Source organism: Carassius carassius, chromosome 37 (genome assembly GCF_963082965.1).
Source record: "Carassius carassius chromosome 37, fCarCar2.1, whole genome shotgun sequence".
Classification (NCBI taxonomy): Eukaryota; Metazoa; Chordata; class Actinopteri; order Cypriniformes; family Cyprinidae; genus Carassius; species Carassius carassius.
Genome location: NC_081791.1, coordinates 875,989 through 886,294, shown reverse-complemented (window position 1 = coordinate 886,294; position 10,306 = coordinate 875,989). Strand labels below are relative to the sequence as shown.

At 40.3% G+C, this 10,306-nt stretch overlaps 1 non-coding gene and 1 pseudogene across 1 annotated transcript; both read left to right on the top strand.

Moving 5' to 3' along the window:
* Positions 1–4,610: 4,610 nt before the first annotated feature.
* Positions 4,611–4,790, top strand: LOC132118857 (U2 spliceosomal RNA; annotated as a pseudogene).
* A 254-nt stretch (positions 4,791–5,044) lies between these two features.
* Positions 5,045–5,203, top strand: LOC132118759 (U1 spliceosomal RNA). Its single transcript, XR_009425984.1, has one exon. It is a non-coding gene; the product is annotated as a U1 spliceosomal RNA (small nuclear RNA).
* The last annotated feature ends 5,103 nt before the right edge of the window (positions 5,204–10,306 follow it).

Sequence of the window (10,306 nt, the reverse complement as noted above, 5' to 3'; positions counted from 1 at the left end):
TTTGACAGAAACCTGGCTAAAACCTGATGATTACATTATTTTAAATGAGTCCACCCCCCAAGATTACGGTTATAAACATGAGCCGCATCTAAAAGGCAAAGGGGGAGGTGTTGCTTCAATTTATAACAACGTTTTCAGGATTTCTCAGAGGGCAGGCTTCAAGTATAACTCGTTTGAAGTAATGGTGCTTCATATAACATTATCCAGAGAAACAAATATTAATGATAAATCCCCTGTGATGTTTGTACTGGCTACTGTATACAGGCCACCAGGGCACCATACAGACTTTATTAAAGAGTTTGTTGATTTTATATCCGAGTTAGTTCTGGCTGCAGATAAAGTTTTAATAGTTGGTGATTTTAATATCCATGTTGATAATGAAAAAGATGCCTTGGGATCAGCATTTATAGACATTCTGAACTCTATTGGGGTTAGACAACACGTTTCAGGACCTACTCATTGTCGAAATCATACTCTAGATTTAATACTGTCACATGGAATTGATGTTGATAGTGTTGAAATTATGCAGCCAAGTGATGATATCTCAGATCATTATTTAGTTTTGTGAAAACTTCATATAGCCAAAATTGTAAATTCTACTTCTTGTAACAAGTATGGAAGAACCATCACTTCTACGACAAAAGACTGCTTTTTAAGTTATCTACCTGGTATCCGAATTCCTTAGCATATCCAAAACCTCAGAACAACTTGATGATGTAACAGAAACTATGGACTATATCTTTTCTAGCATTTTAAATACAATTTATCCTTTACGCTTAAGGAAGGTCAAGGAAACCAGTATGACACCATGGTATAATGAGCATACTCGCACCCTAAAGAGAACAGCCCGAAAAATGGAGCGCAGCTGGAGGAAAACAAATCTAGAGGTATTTCGTATTGCTTGGCGGGAAAGTAACCTATCCTACAGAAAAGCATTAAAAACTGCTAGATCTGATTACTTGAAACAAACATAACCCCAGGTATTTATTCAATTCAGTGGCTAAATTAATGAAAAATAAAGCCTCAACAAGTGTTGACATTTCCCAACATAGATCATAGATCCTCTTCTGACTATTATTAATTCCTCATTGTCATTAGCATATGTCCCCAAAACCGTCAAACTGGCTGTTATTAAGCCTCTCATCAAAAAACCACAACTTGACCCCAAAGAACTAGTTAATTATAGACCAATCTCGAATCTCCCTTTTCTGTCCAAGATACTAGAAAAGGTTGTATCCTCACAATTATATTCCTTCTTAGAGAAAAATGGTATATGTGAGGATTTCCAGTCAGGATTTAGACCGTATCATAGTACTGAGACTGCTCTCCTTAGAGTTACAAATGACCTGCTCTTATCATCTGATCATGGTTGTATCTCTCTATTAGTTCTATTGGATCTTAGTGCTGTGTTTGACACAATTGACCACAACATTCTTTTGCACAGACTTGAACACTTTGTTGGCATTAATGGAAATGCATTAGCATGGTTTAAATCATACTTATATGACCGCCATCAGTTCGTAGCAGTGAATGAAGAGGTATCATATCGATCACAAGTGCAGTATGGAGTACCTCAAGGCTCAGTACTAGGGCCGCTACTCTTCACACTTTATATGTTACCCTTGGGAGATATCATCAGGAAACATGGTGTTAGCTTTCACTGTTATGCTGATGATACTCAGCTCTATATTTCTTCTCGGCCCGGTGAAACACACCAATTTGAAAAACTAATGGAATGCATAGTCGATATAAAAAACTGGATGACGAGTAATTTCTCACTGCTAAATTATGAAAAAACAGAGGTGTTAATTATAGGACCTAAAAACTCTGCATGTGATAACCTAGAACACTGTCTGAGTCTTGATGGCTGCTCTGTCAATTCTTCGTCATCAGTTAGGAACCTAGGTGTGCTATTTGATCGCAATCTTTCCTTAGAAAGCCACGTTTCTAGCATTTGTTAAACTGCATTTTTCCATCTCAAAAATATATCTAAAATACGGCCTATGCTCTCAATGTCAAATGCAGAAATGTTAATCCATGCATTTATGACCTCAAGGTTAGATTATTGTAATGCTTTATTGGGTGGTTGTTCTGCACACTTAGTAAATAAAAACTACAGCTAGTCCAAAATTCAGCAGCAAGAGTTCTTCATAGAACCCGGAAGTATGACCATATTAGCCCGGTCCTGTCAACACTGCACTGGCTCCCTATCAAACATTGTATAGATTTTAAAATATTGCCCTGAATGGTTTAGCACCTCAGTATTTGAATGAGCTCCTTTTACATTATAATCCTCTATACGTCCACTACGTTCTCAAAACTCAGGCAATTTGATAATATCTAGAGTATCAAAATCAACTGCAGGCGGCAGATCTTTTTCCTATTTGGCGCCTAAACTCTGGAATAACCTACCTAACATTGTAAGGTATCAAAATTGTACTTGGATTTTATTGCACAAAAAAAATGAGATGCTTGCTTTAAATTTGTATTTTACTTTTAAGCGACGAGCCAATCTGAGACATGCATTTCGTTCGACTTGAGCCAAGTATTCCGATGACATAAGGCACGTGGCTTTGCTATGAACCGTTTGGGAGTTACAAGCGATGCCTAACTTTCCGTCACTGCAGAGCCACCGTCAGGCTGATTGGGACGAAGCCCGGTGACGTAGCAGACGGGGGAGAGTACTGCCATCCCCCAGCATTTCAGGTCTCCAAGAATTAACCAAGGCCGAGATGTGCATCACCGTGTCTAGCTTTATCCCCTCTGTGTCATAGCAACATCGCTTCTCTGCCTTTTAGCTAAGATCACATTTGAGATGGTTGAGACTGCGATTGCCTCTCAGTAGATCTTTAGGCTAGTGTGTGGTTTGTTACACAGGTCTTCTACCTTCCAAGATGTACATTGACAAGTGACTTTTAGTTGAAGACGACTCGCTCTGCAAGAGTCTACTTGTTTTTAAGGTAAGAAGGTTTTAGCTAACTTATGTGGTTAATTTATTTTTTGTTTTAGCCACTGCATGCTGGTGGTGCCTCCACCATGTTGGCTGCTCGTGCCGGCATGCGGAGGTAACACAGCGTGCGCTTTTTATTCAAGGAGGTTGAATGAAAGCTCATGGGTATGTCCCATATAGACTTTTCCAGAAAGCTCGTCCAGCAGACCTTACATTTACATTTTTGATGGCTATGTCAAGAAGAGATGTTACTTTGCTGGCCATGATGGCGCGGTTGATGAATATTGTACAGATTCAAGTGCTTCAGGATGAGTCCGGTCTGTAAAGTAAAACTTCAGGAGGGAATCTGTGGTCGTGGTCATCTTGAAAGGAGTTTTTAATGTAGCAGTCTCATCAGTGTTCTGTCTTCAGGACTTTAAAACAATAGGATTTATGGACCTGACCTTCTTCAATGTAACGAACTGCGTGAAGTTTTTTTTTTTTTAGTCTTGGGGGAAGAAAAAGCACAAGCTGTTGGAAGGATTGTGTTTGCTCCCTTTGTTTGCACAGGATTACTTACCTCTCACAATCCATTTGTATAATCCTTTTATATTGGATGCGGAGGTAATGATTTCCTTGAGAGGCACTTTGAGGCTGTGAAAGGAGGTGAGCGTGTGAGGGATCGGTTTGGGATCTGGACTGGAATGAGGTGTTTTTTTGTGAAGCTCCGGGTGGATTCATCAGTCCTTGGAAGTCTAGTGCACCTACCAAGGTCCATTTCCATTGGGCCTAACAGGGGTTTCCTTTACTACCCTGGGCTGCCCATATATTGCAGGAGATGTGGAGGAGAAGGCCATGTTGAAACAGACTGTGAAGGACAGCATTGTCATTTTTGAGGGGTGGCAGACCACATTGCTTTGGCCTGCCCTGCACCAAAGCTCTGTAGCATCTGCGGCAAGCCCGATCACCTTTACGGTACCTGTCCATCAAGAAACAAGTCATATGCAAGCATATAGAAGGAGGGTGATGATCTGCAGGCAGACCTGGATGCCATTCTCAGCAGTTTACCAGCAGAACGAGAGGGGCATCTTCAACAAACGACAGGTGCAAATGATCAGGGAAGTAGGAGTGCATCAAGTCAGGAGTGTGCTAGTGTGAAGGAACAAGCAGATGGAGCCATGGGGGATCTGATAGCTTTGTCCCTAGATGGAAAGGGGGTTAAAGAAGTGGGATCGGAAGAGCTGCTTAATCCGTCTCTGGGATGGACAGATTTGGACTTCACAGAGGTTCTTTCTGATGTGTTGGAGGTGGATAAGGAGCCCACCAACGAGGGAGAGTTCATAGTGGGTAAATTGCAAAATGCAAATACAGTAAATTGGAGGACTCTGTAAGTCAGAACTCTACGGATCAAGATAGTAATGAGGAGGGCTATGAAGATAAAGAGAACGTGGAAGGGGGCAAGCACTGGGTGGGGGGATAGTATTAAATGAGGGCTGTATGGGGTACTCCCTTGGGTAGGGGTGGGATAAAGTTTTGGGAATTAAAGATCTAGGCCTGGTTATGAGGTGCTGATTGTAATGGGTTGCTTTTTCACTTTATATGAAATAATTTTTGAGTTCAGAGCGATTTTTGAGTTCTGTAGGCTTGGGACCTATATGTTCAAAGTGAAAATGTGTATGCTTTTGTTTCAAGTGGTTAACTTGTGAATTTGTTGTCATCAGTTTAATATCTGATATGTCCCCCATCTGGGGACTATATATTAAATGGATTTTTTGGATCATGGAGCTGGAGTCGGGGCTTGCTCCATCCACTCCATGCATCGACCTAGTATTGCAGTATCTCCACGAATGGCGTGCTTCCCCTTTTTGGGGTCTGCCACATATTTTTGACGAATAGCATATCAAGTAATGAGCTCTGCCCTTACAGATGCCGTGGTTGCCATTTATTGTGATCTTTCCTCTGATGCACCCACCGGAGGTCTTGGAGTCTTTCATGAGTTGATGCATTAAATCAGGTGTCTTTGGTTAAAGGGAGTCATCTAAAACCAGTGTTGGCCACCGTTGAGGAGGATGGTAGAGATGGAAATCGTACCTCTGACTGGCTGGCTGGGCCTTCATACTTACCTGGCAGGGGAGACACCATGATCAAGAAGGCTATTTACAAAGAGTGAGGCTAATCCATTGCACTCTGGGCCATGCTGACCCCTGCGAATTCCCCAAATGTGGGAATCTTGACTGCATAATTTATGGAAGTGGGGGACTGCACTCTCCCCTGCAATTGCTGGTGATACAAAACTGAAGGTTTTTTCCCTATATATATATATATATATATATATATATATATATATATATATATATATATAATTATTTTTATTTCACAAATCGTTCTTCATCTCTTTTTCTTTTTGGGTGCTAAATGATCCAGAGAGCTATTCAGTATGAGGAGTTCTGTCGTATGCTGGGTATGTGTTGTGCATTCATGTGTGAAACAAAGTCACTTACGCTATTGAAAAATCAGCCCCTGGTGGGTGGTTTAGTACAAATTTATCACAGACCTCACTTTGCAAGTTGACTGGACTGACTGTAGCCTAGATGTTGCTGTTTTCATGTTTGTTTGATTGTCTTTTTTAAAAGATTTTCTGCTTACTGTGCCAAGTGGCCAGTCGCAGCGACCTTTTTCGCCTGACCAAAGACTGAGCCTGTGCACAGGCCGAGCTGAACTCCCTGCTGCATCATAGCAGCATCGCTTCTCTGCTTTTTGGCTAAGATCACATGTCTGGTTGGACGGTTGAGACTGCGATCGCCTCTTGGATGTTTCCTGGCTCGAGATCTTTTTATATCCTGAGTCACACAACTTTTAAGAGGTACATTGAACTCTGCTTCTTCAGGATCCAACAAGTTTTAATGTAAGGTATTTTAATTATTTACTTGATTATTTATTATTGTATTTATTGTTGTTTTAAGCTTTTTAGGCTGTTTGTGCCTCTATCATGTTGGCTACCCATACCGATGTGCGGAGGCACCCCAGCATGCGCTTTCGTTTTAAACAGGTGGATGGCAAGCTCCTGGGGATGTCACGTCTTGACTTTTCTCCAGGAAGCTAATCCAGGAAACCCTTAATTTCAAAAACCCACAGAATTGAACTGTTTAATGACCGTACCCCTGAACAAGGCTTTGATGTAAGTTATAAATGTGCTTCCTTTTTGCAAGATTTCTGGCAAAGGTTTGATGCTTGTAAGACAGTTCTCTATATTTTCTGTTGAAATGGTGAAAATGAAGATGAAGAAGATGGCATCTGGAATTGCGCTTGGAGAGTTCCCATCAAACAATCGGATTCCAGGGCCTAAGTTAGATACCTTCAATGATTGTGTTGGGAAAGAACCACGGCTACATTCATTATCAAGGAATGCCCAAATTGTGCAGGAAGTGTGGGAAAATAGGGCATCTTGCAGAAGCATGTCACGAAATCGTGTGTGGCAAGTGTAGAGAAATTAGTCACAGTTTTGAGAAATGTACCAATGGCAGATGGTGTAATCTCTGTGGTGAAACCAACCATCTCTAGAGAGATTGCCCAAAAAACTTTGCCTACAAAGCTGAAAAGTATCAAAATGGCCACCCCACTAAAGGAGCAAACTGAGCATCAAATGGAGGAAGCGGAGTCTGAGGATTTGATGGGAAATTCAAATATCCCGCCATCCTCAGGCATTGGTCAAGGAAGAGAATGTGGGGTGGACACAGGGGCAGAGTTAAGTTTGGTTTTTGCACAGGGGGACGAAGCCACTCCCGAACAAGAAGGAAACAAAATGTAGGATAAAGAGGAGGAGACTGCTTCCTCCCTAGAAACTGTGTCAGAGATTAGTGTTGTGGACAGTGGGAGTGAAACTGTTCCCTCCCCAATGCTCAAGTGCAGAAAAGGTCTGCGAGATCTCTCAGAAGGAACCAAAAGAGTCTTTCTTTGTGGACCATTAGGCGAAGAGCACTTGCCCCCCTGATCCCAGCATTTCCGGGTGAAAGGCGGGCAAATGCAACATGAGGTGACATGATTTTAATACAACTGCAGTATTTGTATCTTTTTGTTCCTCTTTTAAATGCTTGCATTTTAACTACACTGCTCATGGCCCTCACTATCTCTACAATTAATGTGAGAAGTGTGAGCTCCACCCCTGAGAGCACAGAATGTTTTATCATATTAAAAAAAAAATAAGTCAGATATCTTTTTATTGAAAGAGTGTGCTTTACAGGAAGTGTGAGGAGATGTGGACCATAGGGGCCCTCAATATGGAGTGGCTCCAACTTCAACAAGAATGATGGGGTCACTATTTTAATCAACAATTCAAACATCAAGGTGAAGGGTAGCACTGTGGTGAGGGGTGGGCGGGTAATTTTAGTGAATCTGACTTTTTTAGGTAAAGATTTTAACGTGTTGTGCCCGGAAGAAAGAAAACAGACAGCCTAGTGCTGATTAGAAATGCCATCTGTTACGTGAGAGACAGAAATATTCGGCTAGTAGTCCTAAATTTAGATTTTGAAAAAGCATTTGACTAAGTCTTGCACCAGTACCTCTTTCTGGTACTGCAAAAAATGGGGTTTCCAGAGAGCCTGGGTGGGACTGCTGTACAAAGGCCTGGTAGGCAAAATTCTAGTAAATTGGCATTTATCCAAGGCAGTAAATATCTTCAGTGGTGTTCGTCAGGGGTGTCCTTTATTTCCTCGTCTGTATGTGGCTTGCATCGAGCCACTGGCACAGATCTTGAGAAGGGACAAATGGATTGAAGGACTAAACATTCCTTGGACCGGGGCCCGACAGCTACTTGTGTTTTATATATGGATTATGTAACCCTTTTAGCTACAAACGTTTTATCTATATGGAGAGCACTGGACTTGACTGACTGGTACGGTCGTGCCTTGGGCACTAAGCTTAACAGAAGAGGCCAAGGTCCAGCTCTTCGGGCCGTGAAGAGGATGTGGAAACAGGAGGACTTGATCTGGTTTTTAAAGATGACAATTCTAAGGTTTTAGGCATTAAATTTAATAAAGAGGGAGGTGGATGGGAAAACTGGATTGACTTACTAGGGAAAGTCAGGAAAAGACTGGGGTTTTGGGGACTAAGACAAATGACAATTTATTAGGGTGGGGTAGTGTTAGCGCAGTGGACAAGACGCATGCCTGTGGTGTGAGAGACCCGGGTTCGAATCCACTGTGAAATGCCAGTGTGTCCCTGAGCAAGACACTTAACCCCTAGTTGCTCCAGAGGCGTGCGACCTCTGACATATATAGCAATTGTAAGTCACTTTGGATAAAAGCGTCAAATAAATGTATTAAATCTGTTATTTTACCTCTAATGTTACTCGTTTGTTCTGTTTTTATCCCACCTAGGAAATTCCTGATGGACCTGGAGGGGGCGGTGTTTTATTTCCTGTGGGGGTCCAAGTGAGAAAGACTGAAGAGTGGGGTGGTCAAAAAGTGACCAGAAAATGGTGGAAAAGGCCTCCCAGACCCCCATCTTTAGGCAGCCGCTTCACCGCCCTCCACATAAAGTATAATGTGATCCCATCCAAAGATAACAAGACAGCAGCCATGACACGATTTTGGATGGAGTCTTATCTAAGGATTCTAAAGATTTTACCTGTAGGTTTGAAAACACCAGTGTCTTTTAACATGCTTAAAGAATATAGAAAATAAATGTGTGTGTGCAAAAGTACAAATTCAAAATGAAAATGGGGACAATAAAAGTTTATAAAATGAAAAATCTGTTCTTATCAGTTTAATATCTGATATGCAGTGCTTTAAGTGGGCCGCTGTCAGTGTCAACAACTCAACGTGGCCGGAGAGGGTGTGTGAAACGCGCACACTCGGCTCGGTAAAAATACAAATACAAATACAGTGAACAACACTTTATATGCTCTCCTGGCTTCTCTAAGTACTAAACCAACACGGTCAGAACCAGATGACTCGCTGGCTGATACCACACCAAGCCAGAATGATATCGCTGCAGTAATGCAGTAGCTCTTTCTAAGGGTATTTTTTCAAAATCCTTTTGCACATTTTATTTATGTTCAGTAGCTCTTTCTAAGGGTATTTTTTTTTAAATCCTTTTGCACATTTTATTTATGTTCAGTAGCTATTTCTAGCTCAAGCAAATCCACAAACTAATAAACGGATTTATTATTTTTTATAAGGTCGTCTGTTGAGTGCTGTATATAAAACCCCTTCAATATAGTTGTTGTTACCTCAGGGGATGAGGGGAGTCATCAAAAAAAAAAAAAAAAAAAAAATTTATATATATATATATATATATATATATATATATATATATATATATATATATATATATATATATATATATATATATAAGAGGCCCCCGGGCTGTACCTCTTTGGCTCTTCCAGGGCTCGACAATAAGGACTGCTAGATTGCCTGAGGCTAGTGTAAATGACGCTCGGGACAGTAGATGGAACGGTCACTTGCCCGATCGGGCCAGTGCTGTAGGGTGGGCGTTATATGTAGTCTATGATATCATAATTGTTGATTTAACAATCTGATATTATTGAGTATGCGTCTCACTTTACAAAAAAACAAACAAAAACACACCCATTCTGTAGGTTAGACTTGTGCACGTGATTTGGTCTTAATGCCTCAGAATTCAAATATGCCCCTGTATATATTTCATATTTATATAATTTAATATCTGTTTTAACCAATATTAGACAAAGAGTGGCGTTTTTCTCCAAATATTAGCATGATTACAAATGTGATGATTTTATTTAGCGTACAGTTTAATAAACAAGAACTTAATATCAAGTGACTTACACTTTAGACACCAAATCGTCTGTTTCGCTGTATTTCGCCAACGAAAATGGTTCCAAAGTTCACAGAATTGTTTTGTCTCTGAGCAACACTTCCTGAGTGAATCAGCCGCTTGAATGAATCAGTTGAATTTCAATGATTTGCTCATCAACAGTGATTCGCTGCCACCTACTGCCGGGTTTAATTTCAGGTTTAAAGTGTCTTAATTTTCTATAATTCCACAGTATTTAACGTTTTATATTTTCAACATTAAAAACATTTTTATGCATCTGTAACTGCTCTTGACTGATACATTTTTAATAAAGTTTAATCTATTCTATAGTTATACATTAGATTACAACTTCTGTACCTGAAAATCTCTTGTTTAAACCTACATGAAAAACTTAAAAAGCACCATTTATTTCATTTATATGTTTGTTCGGTTGTATTTATTTGTGCTATTACTCGTATTTTGATTATTTGTAACTATTTTATTACTTAGTGTTTATTTGTCTAACAATATTTAAAATATACATTAATCTAGTAGCTTTTGCTGTCATTAACCTATTATTGAGGTTAAATGTAACAAAGA